The 20,401-nt window shown below is 40.7% G+C and overlaps 1 long non-coding RNA gene across 2 annotated transcripts in view; it reads left to right on the top strand.

The window, feature by feature from the left end:
- Positions 1-20,401, top strand: part of LOC122549399 — a 139,484-nt gene that overhangs the window by 52,610 nt on the left and 66,473 nt on the right. The window contains exon 1 of one of the 2 annotated variants that reach the window (XR_006311519.1): positions 17,910-17,934. The exons of the other annotated variant lie outside the window; for it this stretch is intronic. This is a non-coding gene — a long non-coding RNA (uncharacterized LOC122549399). Of the gene's footprint in view, positions 1-17,909; positions 17,935-20,401 lie in introns of those variants that run through there. 2 annotated transcript variants of the gene reach the window in all.

Consider the following 20,401-nt stretch of genomic DNA (forward strand, 5'->3'; position numbering starts at 1 on the left):
CCATACTATAGGAAGGATGTGGTGGCACTGGAACGGGTGCAGAGGAGGTTTACCAGGATGTTGCCTGGTATGGTAGGAAGTTCGTATGAGGAAAGGCTGAGGCACTTGGGACTGTTTTCATTGGAGTAAAGAAGGTTTAGGGGTGACTTGATGATTAGGGGTTTAGATAGGGTTGACCATGAGAACCTTTTTCCATGTATGGAGTCAGCTATTACGAGGGGGCATAGCTTTAAATTAAGGGGGAGTTGGTATAGGACAGATGTTAGGGGTAGGTTCTTTACTCAGCGAGTCGTGAGATCATGGAATGCCCTGCCAGTAGCAGTGGTGGACTCTCCCTCTTTATGGGCATTTAAACGGGCATTGGATAGGCATATGGAGGATAGTCGGCTAGTGTAGATTAGGTGGGCTTGGATCGGCGCAACATCGAGGGCCAAAGGGCCTGTACTGCGCTGTATTCTTCTATGTTCTATGTTCTATGTTCCATGTTCTATGTAAACGTGGGTCAAGACTGTAGTGCTGGAAACGATAGGAGTAAATGATAGGTAGAGCTAGCGTGCAAAGGGAGAGAAGAACATTGGATAGATAAAGGAGTGGATAATTATCAGCCTGGGAGAATGAATAGCTGTTAGTGAGGACTATTAGTGGCTAACAATGGATTGTGTGTAATAGCAGACCATGTGCTAACAAGGCCTGGTGTGTGGGGGTGGGGAAAAATGTGGGGAGGGTACTCAAGCCCTAAAATTGTTGAAATAGATATTGAGTACAGAAGGCTGTAGGGTTCCCAAGTGGAAAATGAGGTGCTGTTCTTCCAGCTTACACTGAGTTTCACTAGAACACTGCAGCAAACCTGAGATAGAGATGTTGGACAGGGGACAGAGTGGTGTCTCAAACTGGCAGGCAATTGGAAGCTCTGGGCCTTTTTTGTGGGCAGAACCTATGTGTTATGCAAAGCAGTCTATGCTTCGTTTCCCCTGTGTAGAGGGGACCACATTGTGAGCAGTGAATGCAATAGACTAGATTGAGTGAAGTGCAGGTGAAGTGCTGCTTCACCTGAAAGTTATATTAAGGCCTTTGGAAACTGAGGAGGGAGGCAATAATTGAGCAAGTGTTACACCTTCTGCAGTGGCAGGCGAAGGTGCCATGGGCCTTGGGGTGTGTTGGGATTGAAGGAGGAGTGGGCCAGAGAGCCCCAGAGGGAGTGGTCCTTGTGGAAGGCTGACAAGGGCATGACATGTGGCTGCTTGAGGTCTTTTAAAATTCTGCCAGATGTTCCTGCACCTCTCACTGTAGCTGCTGCTCCTAAGACAAAACAGTGAGACCTTGAGCTCAGCAGGGCTTTGGCTTCCAGTAGTCCTTCAGCTGTCATAGCCTCTGTCACCTCTCTGGGTAGTTTGGTAATATATTCACCCAGCTTCCAACCCTCCATTTGCTTATTATGAGAGATTATTGAGGACACGTAGGAATTTGTGGTTGGAGTTAAAATTAGATCAGCTATGATCAGAGTGAATGCTGGAGCAGGCTTGAGGGGCCTCCTCTTGTTCATTGTTCATAAGTTTGTATTGCACAATACAACACTCTCAACATAACCAATCCTTTCAGCTCGATTACATTGGTCTGTGGTATCCTCCACTTTGCTATAGAAGGCAACCATTTTTCAAATTTTGATTTTGTATTTTCTCATGTAGGCAACATCACTCCTTAGCATTTTTATTGTCTCAACATCTTTTCTTACGGTCTGGAACCAAATTGAGCACTCATAACTTCAAGCATAACCTCACTAAGCTTTCATATGGTTTCAGAATTATATTGTGACTTTCATACTCTTAACCAGGTCTTGGGAATGTACATCCCTAATTCCAGCTGTTCTTCCAGGTCATTTAACCTTTGTCTATTCAAATGACAATTCCTAACTTATTTTGACTAAAATGTTTCATTGTACACTTCTTACTTTGACTCTCAGAGTTATTCATGGTGGGTGATATTTTAGTAATAACTGAATTTGGATGGTGCACTATCCATTTCATCAAAGACCTTACATATTTGCTAAGCTTGATTTTCCTTTATGAAATCAGATTGAATTCTTCAAACTTTTTTCACTTCATTGGGATAATTAGTTATTTTTAATTAAGTATTTAAAAATATCGCTTGCTCCAGATGTGAAGCTAACTGGCCTGTAATGATCTGGATTAACTCTCATGCTGCCTATGGAAAAGGGTGTTATATTGGCTACTCTCCAGTCTCCTGTCACACACTGACTCTTCCGTCATTTCCCTCAGGAATGTTGAAAATATCCTGTAACTCCAGGAGGAGCTGTGCTGTGAAGTATATCAGAACACAGGCTTCAGAGAAAGCTATCCAAACATATGGGTTCTAATGACATCTCCAGAGGCCATAATGACCCCTAGCAGAAACTCAGATATTCCCGCCAGAAGAAGAGATCATCATCTTTACATTGCTGCTCGTAAAAGTTGTCTTGTATGGATATTTTCAAGTTTCAAGTCTGATACAAAGTATGAGACAACGATTTTAACGTAACTACTCAAAAGTAAGCTGCTTTTCAGTAGTATCAGTGTAATAGGACCTGAACCACTGATTATAAACATTATGGATTGCACATCGGGAGTTCTAAGTGACATTAACAGGAACACGTCATGAAGAACCTCACCATTATAAAGTTAAAAATCACACAACACCAAGTTAAAGTCCAACAGGTTTAATTGGAAGCACACTATTACCCGATGAAGGAGCGTCGCTCCGAAAGCTAGTGCTTCCAATTAAACCTGTTGGACTATAACCTGGTGTGTGATTTTTAACTTTGTACACCCCAGTCCAACACCGGCATCTCCAAATCATCACCATTATAAAGACAGCTTTACTCACTGACTCACCTTGTCTTTTTAATGCAATGCAATCAGATATTCTCTGTAAGCAGTTGGATAAATGTAAATATTGGGCTGGGAGAGGGTGTAAAGAGGTGGATAAGAGAGTATGATTCTGGATTCATAACTCAGACATCTTTGATTTGGTGTTTTATTGTTCCAACTTGTACAGTCATTTGCTGCTGATGTCAGCAGAGGAAGCAGATGTCAGGCCTGAGGTATGTTACCATCACCATAAGATGTGCAATACTATTCACGTAGCAGACACTTCTGACCTGCATAACCTCTTCACATAGCATCAGCATGTTAACACCCTGATCAGCAAAGCATCTGCCAGATGAGAATCAGGAAATGTGCAGTGCAGGTTTGGTGTGTGAATGACATCTGAAAGCTTTGCATGTGGTAACTGGCCATTTAGTGGTTTCCTTTGTGATTTCCTTTTCAGAGTAAGAGCCCCAGCAAGAAATGAAACATAACAGAGTGTAGAGGTGTGGCACACTTGTAAGAGGATGCAGCTTGTGGGACCCATATCCCTGAACATACAGCAAGAAAACTATACGTGCCATCACCTAGTAATGATTACCCAAGTCAATCTAACCATGTATCTGAGAATTCAAGCCTTGTGATAAGCTATCACATAGAGAGAACTACCATGTTCTACTGTGCCTTTAATATCCTCAGGTTGTTCCAAAGCACTTTATAGTTATTAAAGTAGTGTTTCTAATGCACCTATTGCTGTTGTCTATTTTAATATGGAAACTAATTTGTGTAAGGCAGGATTTCACAAACATTAAATTAATAATTTGTCTTAGTCAGTAAAGGAATGTTATTCATAGTTCTCTGCACTTATTCAATTCATGCTGACACATGTTCCACAGCGACCTGAGCAGACAATTCCTCAATTTACTACCTTATCTGGAAGGAGGCACCTCATACACCCAGTATGGCAGTTAACTGTCAGTTTAGATGTGTTGTCATGTTTCAGAATATGGATTGAACCTGCAAACTGTTGCCAACTCAATTGTCATGATTTATTGCTTATTTTAAGCACTAAAAGTTGTCATACTTCTGTATGTTTTAGCATTTTAAAGCCCAAATCATTAAATATAAATTCAGTTGATTCATGCACACGTTTCTTTATAATTTGCACCATTTATACTTTTAATTACATTCTGGGGTGGGGGTGGGAGCTGGGGGTGGGGGTTGGGGGCGTGGGAGTGTAGTGTGGTTTGGAGATTGGAGCAACTGTACATTCTCTTTTTTAGTCTATTTGTGATGTAGTCCCATATAGCATGGAACTACGTCATAAATGTTGTATTTACAATGTTGGAAATACTCACATTCACACTCCTACTCACATCCAAGGATAGAAGTTTATCCTTTAGCCTAATTAATAACTTATTTGAATTAACCAGCTTGGGCATATTATGATGTACCTTTGGAGCAGATGGGACTTAATCCTAGATCTTCTGGCATGGAGTCTTTTGCCTGACCCCATCATCCTTTTTCTCATTTAATCACTCTTTTCTTATTACAGCTATTCCTCTTTTGGTAGTTTTTTGGCTCCCCTCGATCATGCCCACATCATCATGCCTTTCTTTGGTTCTGCTTTCCTTAAATGGAGTTCATCTCTGGCTAATAGTTCTAATGAAAGACTGTCAATGTGAAACATACAGCTGGACCTTTTGCTCCTTAGTGTTACAGTCCCAGCTAATGTTAATACCGAACATGTCAGTCCTTAGAGAGAAACCCAACTTTGTAGATGCTAAATTTCCTTTCCTTTGATGGGGTGGAATTAGATGTTGCATGTTATCTGTCCAGTGAAGAGGGCCCACTTTTAATCAGGAGTCTGGTAGAAGGACAACTGGGTGCAATTGCCTTTGATTGTCACATCTCCAGCATATCAACATGACTCAAGTTGATACATTCCATAGCTTGAACTCATGGATCCAAAGTGTACTTTTGCCTGACAGTCACCTCATAATCCCTCAGGAATGCAATAGGCAATGCAGCAGCATGGCCACTGCAGTGCATATGTTGCCCCTATTGGCACCAGACAGCCAGTACAAGCTCTGTCTGTTCCAGCATCCTGGTTGGATGCCACTGCTACACAAAGAGAAGGCTAGCAAGATTTGAGAGTTCAGGAATGGTGTTTCTTTCAGTACCATTATGCTCTTTCAAGATTTTCAAAGTTGCAGGGAACAATCGATCGTACCCTTGTGGATAGCACCCTACAACAACTATGTCCTCATGAATAGGAAAGGATTGCACTCCATGAATGTGGAGATCATCTCTGAGATCAACAGCCAAGTTACGCAGGGCTATGCATGTTATACATGGAGCTCTTACGGTGCCTACATTCTGGAACCCTCACAGATGCCTGCAATGGTCGGCATTCCCCCTTCCCCTGATAAAGACAGGGTTGGTTGGTCAATGATACGGGTAACCCCTTGACACAGGTTGATGTTAAGGATAGGTCCAATGCTGTGAAAGCTTCCACATGTGTTATGTTCGACCAGATTGCAGGGCTCCTTAAGCTGAGGTTCAGAAACCTGGAGCGGTCAGCTGGTGTAATGATGTACATCCCAGACAGTATCCCACATCAGAGTTGTCTTTTGCATCCTCCATAACCTGATTCAAACAACATGACAGTGTTTTATGACAGGACAAGATGGAGGAGCAGGAGGCTCCCCCTGAGGATGATATTGATGTTGAACATGCTGAGATAGCCCACTAAACTCCAAGATGACAAAACCCTTGATTGAAGAAGCTGAGTGGCATGTGGAAACCTCTTAGCTGCTCACGTCCAGCAGGACTGCACAACAGTTACATGTTCATTTTACTGTTCTGTTTGTTATGGACCAACAATCTGAGAAACCACTGCATTCTCTATTCAACATATCTCATTAACTGAGCAACGCTTCACTATCCGCTGTTGTTTGCAATAAAAAAAGTTCTTCTATAATAAAAGTAGAAAATGCTGGAAAAACACAACAAGTCTGGCAGTATCTGTGCAGAGAGAAACAGAGTTGTTATTTCAAGTCCAGTATCATCTTTTATCTGATGTGATGTGATAGCTTTGAGGTAGGAAGCCTAGCTAAGAAATAACTCGGCTCTGTGTTAAGTATGAGGACAATCGACGTTTCGGGCATAAGCCCTTCTTCAGGAGCCCGAAACATCGATTCTCCTGTCCCTTGGATGCTGCCTGACCTGCTGCGCTTTTCCAGCAACACATTTTCAGCTCTGATCTCCAGCATCTGCAGTCCTCACTTTCTCTCTGTGATAAGTATGTGCACCAGGAGCTGTAACACACAATGTTCTCTCATCAGCTCAGGCTTATGGAGGGCTACAATATTGTTGATCATCTCTCCATTAAAGAGAAGTCCCACCAGGGAGCACTCATACTGGGACAAAGTTCCCGGGTCTGTGACATCTGACCTGATGTCATTAATCCCATTCTGGCCTCTCTCTCCCCACAGTCCTATACAATGTTAGGATCCTTCACTGTACCCTTGCAGTGGCTGAAAGTTCTCACTGAATGAGCTTCCAGAATCATACTGACACTTCCCCAATATATTCAAACCCAAAAAATGGTGAGAGTTCTATCAGCTGCACTTTGCCTACCTCCTCAGGAGCCATCCTGTCAACCTAATAGAACCAAGATCCCATGTGCCACACTGTAGTCTCAAATTGTTTCTTAAATGATTCTTCTGATTTTATCTTCACCATTCTAGCTGAGGGTTACTCACATGTTGAACAGTGTGATATTCTCTGATTATTTTCTCTCATAACCACAGGTATGGAGGGATTATTTGTATAAGGGTTCTTCTGATTGTCCACAGGAACGAAAGGTCACCCCAGAGGATATCAAGAGCATTTTTCTTTTGGGATATCCATTCATCCTTTGCTGAAGTTGCAACCTGCAATCAGGGAAGTTGCAATGGAAATTCTCTTCCATACTCAAATAGCAAAACTTTTTATGCTTTCAGTCCTGGGTACAGAGCAGGCAAGGGGATTCTTCCTCCATTGCACAAGAGTTCCCTGTAGATGATGTACCGCTGTGGGATATGTTGTGGCTGTGGGGGTTCATGGAAGCCTACTTCCTGGAGTAGTGCTCCTCAAGCTATATACCAACTTGTCTCCTTCTAATGGAGAGAGATGTCTATGGTGCATGTGAACTATGACTGATTACCTATACTAGTTTTCTTATTGCAGAATTATTATCGCTGGAGAGGAGATTGCAGGTATTTTAATTACATGGTCTCTTCAACTATTCTCAAAAGATTCGTACTTTCTGTAAAGGCCAACTGTTATTGATTGGCCACTTCCACTTACAGGTTTGACAAAAATGGTCTGATTGACCATGTGCTTGAAGCAAAATAATACTTTTAAAAATGTTCACTAGGAACATGTTAAGCAGAAAGAAACATGCAGAACTTGAAATTTCTTTCCAAAACCCTGCTGTGTTCTGCGTAATTAACTGGTTGCATAACTGATAGCAGAAAAGCTCCGGAACAGCAGTGGTTAACAATGTGATTGGCTCTGTGCCTTACAACATCCCATTAGAATTATTGGTCACAGGATGACGTGTTAGGTCTGGTGATAAGCTTACTACCTAATAGGTTGACAATAAATCCATCCAGCTTCCCCAGTGGAATATCCTGTTGCACTTCCTTTTTGTTTATTTCTAACAAAGGAAGACACAGTCAATAGTTTCTATGCAGCTGGGCCCTCAGCCCTGGCCTATCAGCCTTTCCATAGGGTGAGATTTTCTAATTCAGGTCACAAGGATATTAGACTGTGAGCACACTACAGCGTAAAGGATGATGGTTGGTGGTCAGGGCCACCAGCTCTTCCTCTCCAGGAAACAGAAGCTATAATTACGGAAACTACACACTGTGGATTTATGATGCAAATGTGTGATTGAGAAGGATTTGACAAGGTCAGAATGCATGTGACATTGCTGTCATTTATTCAAGAAGTAGAAGTCTGATGTTGTGTCAGAAATCTTCTCTTTGACCTACAGAGGTCGTAAGACTCAACATATAACATATGCAACCTAACAAAATCTGACTGCATCTTCCATCTCTATCCCCAGAAAAATAAGGCCAGTAGGTTCTTGGGAATACCATCATGTACAAGGTCTCCTCCAAGTTGCACTCCATCTGACTTGGAAATCCATCGTCATTCCTTCACTGCCACTAGATCAAATCCTCGTGCTCCCTGCCTAACAGCACAGTGAGGGTATGGACTGCAGCAGTTCAAAAAGGCATCTCACCACGACTTTCTTCAAGGGAATTGGCAATAGGAAATAAATACTGGCTTCACAGTAATGCCACATCTCATGTACAAATGAGAAAAAAGACAGGTCTACAAATATTCCTCTTAATCTTAATCTTAAGGGGAGGTGGTGGCATAATGTATAGCCACCAGAGTATTAATCCAGAGAACCAAACAATGTTCTGGGGACCCAGCTTCAATTCTTGCCTTGGCAAGTGGTGGAATTTGAATTCCATTCATTAAAAAAATTCTGGTGACCCTGAAGCCATTGTTGATCATCAGGAAAAACCTGTCTGGTTCACTAATGTGGAAGGAAACTGCTATCCTTACCTTACCTGGCCTAATGTGACTCCAGACCTGCAGCACAGGTTGACTCTTAACAATTAGGGTTGGGTAATAAATGCTGGTGTCACTCTCATTCTGTGAATGACTAAAAAATGTAATAAATGCTTAACTGAAATGGAAGTACAAAAAATGAGAAACTATTTTCCCTGGATGCTGCCTGACCTGCTGCGCTTTTCCAGCAACACATTTCCAGCTCTTAACAATTAGGGTTGGGTAATAAATGCTGGTGTCACTCTCATCCTGTGAATGACTAAAAAATGTAATAAATGCTTAACTGAAATGGAAGTACAAAAAATGAGAAACTATTGTGTGTTCAGAAGATTAATGACCTCTAAAATAACTGTAGAATTTCTGTGACAGCAAGACAGCAGCCTCAGGCTCTCAAACCTCAAGTTCAAAATAATACCGGGTCTCAGAATGTTTCACACACTGTGATAGCTATCTTCTTGCGGCTGCATTTCAATTCCACTCTTTCGCAGCAGATACATCAAGCATATGCCCAGCACTCCTCTACTTAATAACTCCTTCTGACAATCTCTGGACACAAGAAGAGTTCCACACTCCTGTTTCATCCCAACAATGCATCCATCTTCCTTCAGGCATTGGTATCCCATTCTTGGGGTCATAACCTAACCAATGTAGTCAGGACTTCCACATTCCTCTCCGTACTCCCAAATCTCCAAGACGTCTATTCACACTTTACATTCCACAATCATGACTACTGCCCTCTGAGCCCAGGACCATTTGCCAACATCGTCAACTCAGAAAACATTTCCACAGATCTCTATCACTCAGCTCCTGTAACTACTGCTCTATCTTTCAAACTAACTAGTCATCGTCCACTTAATTTTTGTCCAAATCATAAAAATTGTTGTGGAATAATGTTGATAGAGAGTTAACTACAAAGTTAGGTGAACAATTAATTAATAGTACTCAAGGTCAGATACTTAAATGGCTAGACCTTCTGATACCCTTTTCTGATCTTTTTGGCAGATCATAGAGTCATAGGTGATCTACTGTATTTCAGGAGTTTGTGGATGTCACAGAGGAAATTGCAACACCCCGCAAAACTATTTGTTTCATCTATAACTATGGATGATGTGCCAAATGACTGGAAAGTGGCTAATATAGTGCCTTTGTTTAAGAAGGGAAATAAGGAGAGGCCTGGGAACTACAGGCTTTTGAGCATGACTTTGGTGGGGGCTATGTTGTTGGAGGTGATTCTGGAAGATAGGATTTATATGCATGTGGACAAGAAAGGAATGATTAGAGATAAAAATGTGTTGCTGGAAAAGCGCAGCAGGTCAGGCAGCATCCAAGGAACAGAAGAATCGACATTTCGGGCATAAGCCCTTCTTCAGGAGGAAGGGCTTATGCCCGAAACGTCGATTCTCCTGTTCCTTGGATGCTGCCTGACCTGCTGCGCTTTTCCAGCAACACATTTTCAGCTCTGATCTCCAGCATCTGCAGCCCTCACTTTCTCCTCAATGATTAGAGATAGTCAACATGGTTTTGTGCGAGAAAAATCATGTCTCACAAATTTTATTAACTTTTTTTAAATGAAGTAACCAAGAAGATTGATGATGACATAGTGGTAGGCATTGGGTTTCAGCTACGTAATTCTTTGAAGTTTGCATCACATGGGTATGGTGATTGAGAAGGCGTTTAGCATGCTTGCCTTCATTGCTCAGATCTTTGAGTATAAGAGTTGGGACATTATGTTGAGGTTGTATAAACATTGGTGAGGCCTCTTCTGGAATACTACATGCAGTTCTATTTGCCCCGTCATAGGAAGAATATTATAAAGTTGGAGAAGGTTCCGAAGACATTTATCAGGAATGGAATGTTTAAGTTATAGGGAGGGGCTGGATCGGCTTGGACCTTTTTCACTGGAGCGAAGCAGATTGAGGGATGATCTTATAGAGGTTTACAAAATCACAAGGGTTATAGATAAGGTGAATAGCACGTGTCTTTTCCATAGCATGAGGGATTTTGAAGCCAGGAGGCATATTTTTACGGAAAAAGGAGAAAGATTTAAAAAAGATATGGGGGCAATGTTTTTACACAGAGAGTGTTCATGTGTGGAATGAATGTTCAGAGGAAGTGATGGATGTGGGTATGATTACAACACTTAAAATTCATTAGGATAAGTACATGAATAAGAAATTTTTGTAGGGAAATGCACTAACCATGGGCAGGTCAGACGAATTTAGTTTGGGATTATGGTTGGCATGGATTGGATGGACGAAGGGTTTGTTTCTGTGCTGTATGACTATAACTTTATGTAATACAGAAGAGACCTTTCAAATGTGCACCAACAGAAAACTTCCATTAAATATACGCTAGTCCCACTTTCCAGCATTTGGGTCATAGCCTTGAATTCTCATCCATGTATTTTTTGAATGTTTTGAAATACCTTCCTAGTCAGGGCATTCAAAATTTCTACCACTCTTTGGGTGAAAAGCAAATTCCTCAAATCTCTTCAAAACCTCCGGCCTTTCATGCGAAAATTATGCCACCCTTTTGTTGCCCCTTCAACTAAGGGGAACGGTACTTTCTATCCACCCTGCCTATGCCCCTCAAATTCTTATACACCTCTATCAGACCTCCAATTAACCTTCTCTGCTCGAAAGTAAACAACCCGAGCTTATCTAGCCTCTCTTCATAGCTAAACTGCTCCATTTCACCCTTTCCAGTGCAATCACATCCTTCCTATACTGTGGTGACCAGACCTGCACACAATACTGCATGGCACAGTTGCACAATCCTTTATCTGAAATGGTCGAGACCAGCTGGTATTCGGAATGCAGAATTTTTCAAATTTCAGAATAGGTGACAATTTGATGGTGAAATTTTTAAAAATCTTCCTGAAGAACAGACATACTGTGAGTAAAATGGGCCCTGAAACAGAATTGAGGCCTGCCAGTGCTGGGCCACGCCCTCACATGTCGCATCTCAGTGACATGCATTGAGTGATTGTGGAGTTGGGTTAACTGTTTGCAAGCCAAATAAACTTGTTAATGAGAAAATAACTTCACAAAAAAAACTTTAAGACTTTTTGGATTTCGGGATTTCGGATAAAGGGTTGTCTACCTGTACTGTACAAAATCCTGTCCAGCTACAATACAACATCCCTGATCTTATAATTGATACTATGACTGATTAAGGTGTTCCATTTACCTTTGTAACTGACCTACCACTTCCAGAGATCTGTGGACAAGCACCCTGTGGACAAACACAATCACATCTCTCTGTTCCTTTGAATTCAAATCCTATCATTCATTCAGATCAAAGGCATCATGAATTATGGGAGAACAGGTAGAAAAATGGAGTTGAGGCAACATTCAGATCAGCCATTCTCTAATTGAGTGGTGGAAAAGACATGGCGCTGAATGGTCTAATCCTACTCATATGTCTTATCTTATTATAATGAAGTCTACTACATTTAATGCACTTTGTGTTGAAATTAAGACTGAATATCTGGAGCATGTGTTAGGCCCCTTGTCTGATTTGCAGAAGATATTGGAGTTGACACTGGCATGGCTTTGAAGAGGGGCCTCTGAAAGTGCTGCAAGAACATTTCATTGCAGGTGACGCAAAGTGTAAAAAGATGTTTCTAGTTAAAAAAAAGGCAGCTGATCTCATTTTTACCTACAGTATAGAAATCTGCTTCCCACCATATTCAGCAGATTGATGTGACACCCACAAGTCTTACTGAGATCAATATTATAATATTGCCAAATTATAATGAACCAAGGAGTGGAAAAATATCCATCAAGTGGGTATCGTTACCAATTACTCAGTAATGACTCTCTACATTGGTCTTCCAGCTATGGGTTGCACCATTTCTATTCCCTAGCATCCTGCAAGTGACTGTATAATTTCTTGCCTATATTTAATTGAAGATTTGATGTTGACTAAATGTCAAAGGCAATTCAGGAACTCAGAATCTAGTTTGTGCATCCTATGGCTGTGGAAGGGGCTGATATAGATTCAAACATAAGGATTTTGCTTTGTGGCTTTTCCCATTTTCAGCCATACTCTCAGAATAAATTAGGCAGAAATATGGTTTATATGGCATTTTCAGGGCTGTTTAAAGTTCCAAATGGAAGAAACCCCAAGGATATTCCTGCAAAATAATTATTTGTTACATGGAGGGGCTGGGGCAAGTGGAAACCATTTACTTTAAAAGGGCATCTTTTTAATAAAAAAACTCAATTTAATATTAAAAAGAAAAAGGGTGGCTTGATACTAGCATCGTATACATGTAACTGAAATGCTCATGTGTATTGCCATTATGTACATTTCAGCTCATTTTCTATGCAGCTTTACCACCAGATATTGGTATTCATTCTCCGCCTGACTTACATGATTTGACTTGAAGGTCATTAATTACTTTTTCTTTGGTATCTGATGATTCAGTCTGCAAATGCACTCCATGTTCTGAACGGTATAAATTTGATCCCATGTGATCTGCTGAACTCAGCCTGAAATCTGGGCTCCAACGTAACTGGGATAAGGATGGGATTTGTTAATGAGGAATCATATTCTTGATGGCTATCAATTCAAGAAAAGAGCTTGGCTACGTATTTATATGACCTACTAGCACATTCATAATGTACTCCTACAAAAATTATGCTTTATTGAGGGATGGAACAGAGCTGCCAACATTTTTGACACCAGAGGAATCATTCGCTGCCTGACTCTCTGGCTTGCCTACTGTCTGCTTGTATTAGAAATTCTGATGTAATTATTCAGTTGTCAAATAACTTCAGAAATTTAGGTGCACCTTAAATTTCTAAAATCTAAGCGCAACCAGGAAATAATACTGCAACCAAATTGCAAATAGCTTGAGAATTATTCATGAACTTCTGAGTTTCAACATGGAAGATATAGGATAACATTGAAAAGACCAAAGAAACTTGCACATTGTTCATGTCAGTTAGCTATTGTTCCAATTTTTTTTGGAAATTGTTGTTAAACCTAAGGTTCAAATAAAACAGACAAATAAAAATAAACATTTTTTGTTTCTCTAACCCTGAGAGAAGAAGATTAGATTCCCTACAGTGTGGTGCAGCTTTACCACCAGATATTGGTATTCATTCTCCGCCTGACTTACATGATTTGACTTGAAGGTCATTAATTACTTTTTCTTTGGTATCTGATGATTCAGTCTGCAAATGCAGGCCCAACAAGTCCACACCGACTCTCCGAAGAGCAACCCACCCAGACCCATTCCCCTATATTTACCCCTTCACATAACACAATTTAGCATGGCCAATTAACCTGACCTGCACATTTTTGGACTGTGGGAGGAAACCCACGCAAACATGGGGAGAATGTGCAAACTCCACACAGACAGTTGCCTGAGGCATGAATTGAACCCGGGTCTCTGGTGCTGTGAGGTAGCAGTGCTAACCACTGTGCCACCATGTTGCCTAAAGAAAAAGTGAAAACTTTGATGTTTTTCCTGAATGATTTCTGCAGCAGTGCCACCAATAACAGTATTGGTGACATTAAATGCTGGAGGATGTAAGAACACAATGGAATCTTCGCTGCATAATATCATTATTACTTGTAACTGTCAGCACTAGATAGGAAAACCCAAGATTACTCTCAAAAAAGAGGAACAGTTTATCAAATCTTCTGCTGTTGAATTGCTGGTATGTGACAAGACATTGAACAGGAGAAGACTTGGCATTAGCTTTGGACCAGCTTTGGACCAATTGTAACAGTGTGACTTGTGTTAATACGCAATCTGTTTCCTTTCAGGAAAAGGCTTTTACTGATTGCAGTCTAACACTATACATCGCACACTGTTTCCTGTTCCCACACAAACTTGGGTGTTTACTTTTGCCAAGTAATTCACAATCTACTATATTTCAAGGGTCAGGTTTCAAGCTAGAAGGTTTAGTGAGATTAACCTGGTACTGGTGTCAGGGAAAATAAAATAATGTATAGTGTGGACACAAAATCATTTATCAAACTGTAGGAGAACTTACTCTCTCTGAATTGTTACATTTGCCCCAGATGCTTAAAAATGCTGTATCTTAATCATGTTTTCTTGCTCCCAATATGTGCACACTGCATTATATAATAGAGCTAGTCACATGAGAGAGCAAAATTTTGTTCCTGAGGCACGTCATCCTTTCCTTCATGAGCACCAACAAGTATTAGTGGACCATTTCACCTACTCCATTCCCAAAGCTCATGTTCAAGTCAAATGCTGTCTTCTGCTGTCTCACACAAATCATCATTTTTCTTGTATGGACTGAGCTTGTATCAGCAAGGCCTTCACTGCTGATCCAATCTTGTTCTCATTTTATTATTACAAGTGCACCTATAATAGAGAGCTCGGTCTAGGAATTGGAATCTTGCTCAATTTGGAGTATGTTGAAAGTGCAACCCATGCTTAAAAATGATGATGCTAAATTGGTCCTCAGGCCCAATCAAGATAGTCCTGACAATGTGTGGGGTCCAGGCCTGAAGCTGTTTACAAGGATGAGTCTGTGGAGTGGACAATAACCAGGTTCCTCAGGAAACTTTGGGAATGGGGGTAAGTTCTAGCTGGTGATGGTCTGTTATCTTAATGTGGAATCAGTAGGAGCCCTCCTGTGTCCACTTGCTTCATATTAAATTGTCATAAAAATGATACCTTTCGGATGGTAAATATTTTGACTGCTGTGCACCTGCTAAACAAGGGATTCTCCTGGCTTATTACACCATAATTATGGCCCAGTTAGTTTAGGTTTTTGATTTTTCAGTCCCTGTGAATTTCTGTAAAAATGATTATGTGGAACCTCTGGTACCCTAAATAGTTGTCTTTAGATAGAACAGGCAGTGATAGCTATTGGCAGATTTTGAAGGGTGCATCCATCACTTGTTCCCACATTGAGCATCAGAGTCACTGGTAGCAGCTGAGATGATGTCACTGCAGAAATGTTTTTACAGCAGATTCTTCTTAATTAGATATTTACTGGACATTTCATTAACTCTTATATGCACTTATGTGATAGCCCAATTCAGTTTCCCAATTGTCCATTGTACTACTTCAGCTATCATAGAAACACATTCCTGGATTTACTAATCTAGAAGGGTGGATGTGGAGCTTTGTTTTTATTTAGAGAGCTTTCAGAAATTCTTTTCATCCAGAGACCAATGTGGGCTGGAACCCGCTGTCTGAATGGCTGTTGGAGACAAAAACACTTTAAAAAGAATCAAATGCATTGCAAGTGCCACATGGAGCTGAAAAGTAGAATTAGATTGAATAATACTTTTCTGATGAAAACAAACAAGATCTGTCAAATGCATTCCTTCCACGCCGAAAATTTTCTACGTTTCTACGTTGAATCTCTTCCTGGTGGGTTTTTCAGGTAGTCTTAAAAACCTGAATTCGCATTGTAAATGATGGTGGAGTCGATCTGTCAGAGTATCAATGGGCAAGATCAGTGTAATCCATCTCAACCAATCTCCAAAGTGTATTGTAATGATCCTGATGTCAGCTTTGGATAATCAGCTTCAAGGACGGCTAATCTTCTGCAGACTTATCAACTAATCTATTTGGCATAAAGATGTTCATGCCTTTTAATGAACAATTATTTATGTCTGTTCCATCCAGCTGTTCGAGATTGGCTGGGAAAGGTGAAAGAGGCAGCAGAGTTTTATCTCTTCAGTTTACGATCACGCAATGTTCTTTAATTTCATCGTCCTTGAGGTATTCAAGTTTAGAGCTGTACTAAGAAATATGAAATAAAGGTTCTCATTGTGTAAATTGTTATAAAGTTTCAGTGCTTTAATGCCATATGGCATAGAAAGATTACAGATTGGAATATCACTGGCTATCACAGACTTTTATTTTAGTATGCTGCTTTGGTTTAATGTGTGCTTTGCTTAGACAAATGGTTTTTAAAACCAAAAACGAGAAAAAGTTGATGAAATGCAATGGTATGAGCTCAGTGCATGATAATATGTTTGCTGCTCATTGCTGGAGTTCAGTGACTTAAGGGGCTGGAATGAAATGCACCAATGCATTTGCACTTAGATCATTGTCTTCTTAATACTAATCACAACACTTCAGCTCAATTTGATATTGCAAGCATGACGTATATTTCAACAAGTGAAAATTATAACATCTTTTGCCAGAAGTACAATGATAATGGAGAGCTACAAGTGATTCTCTGTTAATGCACAAGTGAAACACAAAAGCCTTGGACAGTATCAACAAAGGTCTACAAAGCAGATTGCTAGACCCAAGGGAATTAAGGTTACAAAAAAATGTTGAGTCCAAAAATAAGGCCAGGATTTAGTGCTCTGTACCCCAAAGTGAGTTCAAGGGCAACTCACTTCTTGCCCCTTGCAGCGGAAAAGCTCACCATATCTGTAGCCAGTTAGGTTCTTAAAGTGTTGTTTGGTGAGCTTCTCAGCACTGCTGTACTGCTCTACTTGAGGCTCCTGATCAATCAGGGACTGGTGTTCCCAAGAAGCTGGAGAGTAATTCTTGAAGCTCACTCTGCAGAACCATGAACAGCTGAACGTGGAGCAGGGAGAACTCTTTTATTGGGCATAATTGGGTGGGTTTGGTCAGGAGAGGTTTTCAGGGATTGGGGTCAAAGGCAGAGGGGTGGTTTTCATCTGTGTACCTGTTTTCCTCTAGATCATCCCTGATTCCCAATTGAGAAAGCAACCACTTTTCTCATCAGCTGGGGAGGCAGGTAATTGAGCCAGTAGTGAGGCCCTTAAATGTGAGGTAATTAACAACATAAGGACCTTAATTGGCAGTGGGTCTAGAAGGATGTCCATAGACCTTCTTTATCAGATTACTGAAGTAGTGGGAAGGTGGCAAGTATCTTTCCAGTTGTACGATCTCTAATTGTTTGACTTTCCTACCACCATTATGCAGGCAAGAATTAAAAACTAAAGAGAGAAGGATGGAAATATAAAGCGAGGCCAGCCATATTGGTAGAGAGAAGGCAAGTTTGCATTTTGGACACAACTCTCCTGATTTAGTTCTGATAAAATTTACACTGGGAGTGTTAACATATCTTTTTTCTTTTTATATGTGATGATTAATATGATATTTACCTCCACCTCATTTTATTTTTTGTTTCATAAAAGATGCCCAATTCCTCATTTAACTTTGTCAACTTATACCCTAGTCTGATCAACTGCACTTGTTTTTATATCCAGAAGTTCTATCACACACAACTGAACAGTTTTTACCCACCACCAAACCACCATGACTTTTTTTTTTTAAGCTATTAACTATCACCAGTCAATCACTCGCATAGCCAATTGGATATTCACATGCAAAGCCCATTTTGGGCAATGTAAACCATCAAAAGTGGGGAGAGGTAGGGATACAGGGAAGGGGCCAAATCAAAATGGAAAATCTGCATTTTAAATTGCAGCTAGCAAGGATATCAATCTGAAGGTAATGGAGTCTCCTCAAAGTTGCAGGGCAGACACTGTTGAGGTCAGGAAAGTGGTGGTAACTTTCCTAATAGGCCAAGCCTGAAAGTATAGCTAAAGCCAGAGATGATTTGGAGATGCCGGTGTTGGACTGAGGTGTACAAAGTTAAAAATCATACTATAACCTGGTGTTGTGTGATTTTTAACTAAAGCCAGAGAGGCAAGTTAAGTAGGTTTAGTATATTTTTTAAAAGTTTCCTTGTAGGATAGAAGGAATCCTTGAGGTCTTGCATGGAAATCTTGGTCTTCTTTTGTTTCAGGACATCCCCCCGCTCAACAGGGATCCCTCCCCATTCACTGAGATCCACTGAACTGGTGGCTGCAACTGCCAGCAGCAATTAGGTTGAAAATTGAAATGTAAACCAAGTTGCAATATCACTTTCACTTCTGGATGCACCACTCATTGTCACAAGTGAAACCAAAATTGCAGGGGCGTGGGACATGGCCACAAAGTGTTAAAATACAAGTTCAGCATGAAGGAAATGACTTCTTTCAAAGAGAGATTAATGTATAGAAAATTGATGAAGTCAAAACAAATCCCCAAATCACACAAAAATCACTTTAATGCTATTGACTGGGTTTCTATGGAACAATGTGGTAGGTGGGCTAAATGACCTCACTCACTGCACTTTGTGATTTTTGTAACCTTGTTTGGCCCTAACGCACCACAATCTGCATAAGCAGTTTATTATTGCTGATGGAAATAAGGCGGTGAACGATTGGTCTAAATATGTTTTTGCTGTTGCGGTGTTTGGATCAATTGATTTGCAAGTTGTCTGAAGCCATTTGTGATTTAGAACAAAAGGAATAACTGACCTTTAAACGTAGGATCTGGGGGTGTACTGGATTGCGTGAGATAGCATATGGCACAACCAGCTTGTTTTTGAAAATTCCCCTTCGAGTCATTTCACAAATTTCAGTATGTAGTTAATATGTAACGAGAAGGATTAAGGATGTTGATTTTCTGCTGTAATCCTCAAAGTGTTCATCATCAATAGCTGTTCCTTGATTTGAAGATGACATCGACAGAAGGATGCGTTTTTACGGTGTCTTTTCATATGCTTGAACAAGCTGATTCTGAGCCCCAATAGCTTTGTGCACAAAATGTCTAATGAAGTATGGGGGAGGGGGTCGGTCAGGAGGAAAGAATTTTCTCCTCTCACATCCCCTCTGCTTCATTGTTAAGACATCATGACTCAAGTACCATTCAGGTTAACGGAAATGTTATTGACATTCTGGTTGATTGGTAGCAAGTCTCTCCCAGCCACTTATTTCAATGCTATCCTTGAGAAGAGTTTCAGAGTATCTTTGTAATGTTTCCTTTGTCCTCTCCTGGAAGAGAGTTAAGGAAACAGAAACTTGTGGAGAAATACATTTTGGTTATCTGAACACTTTTGTCTATTGTATTCACGTTGGTCGCAGGAGTTTTACCTGGATGCCTTCAAGAAGGACAGTAGCATTTGCTCGATAGCCCCTCAGTTGCACCTGAAGCATGTAATAAAGTCATTCTGCTGGAACTTCTACAGTACGGTTATGTCTCATTGAAACATAGTCTATAGGACTGGAATGTAGTGGTGACCACTGTTCTACACATCGGGGCTTCACTTGATTTGTAGAATTCTTTATTGTCTAACACTCAGTACCATAGTTTGACGAAGATTGAAATGGTACAGGTGATCTGGTGTTGGATCTCATCCTCAATGTTGATATTTTGACCGAGGAGGATCCTAAGGTCTGGGAATTGCTCAGCATATTCCAGAGTGTCTCCTTTGACATATTAGGGAGATGACGTATTTACCTGAACATCTGTATGCCCACATGACTCTTGTTTTGGCAACATTCAAGAAGAGACGGTGTTTCCTGTGTGCAGAACTGAAGAGATCGAAAGTGGCTTACAAATCTGATGCCAAGTGGGAAATGACAATCGCTGTAAATTGTAAACCATTTTTATCTACAGTGATCAGATTAGTTTTGGCACAGAGGCGGCTGAGGTTAAAGACTAATTAATCTAAGAGATATTTGACACTGATGCGAGAGGGTAGTTTGTCTTTGATGAGGTGAATAACTATAGTCAGTTAAATTTGTAGTAATATGGGGGTGATCACATAGCCTCACTTGACCCTAGTCTGGATTTTGATGGTGTCAGTTTCTGATCTCTCACTTAAGACAGTTGCTGTCATATTATCATGAAGCAATTACAAGATGGTAATGAGGTTTCCTGGGCATCCAAATCTTTGGAGCACAATCTCCATTTTCTGATTAAAATCCATTGGTCAGGTTGAAGTCAAACACAAGTGTCACTGTCAACATTTTCCCTGGATTTTTCTGGTAAGAAAGATAATGCCAGAGCTTCCTTGGGAAGTGCTACAGCAGGGGCTTGCTACCTTATTGGACGGGGATGGGATGAGCCACACTTCAGTCTTTCACTC

The sequence above is a fragment of the Chiloscyllium plagiosum genome, chromosome 1 (assembly GCF_004010195.1).
Source record: "Chiloscyllium plagiosum isolate BGI_BamShark_2017 chromosome 1, ASM401019v2, whole genome shotgun sequence".
NCBI lineage: Eukaryota > Metazoa > Chordata > Chondrichthyes > Orectolobiformes > Hemiscylliidae > Chiloscyllium > Chiloscyllium plagiosum.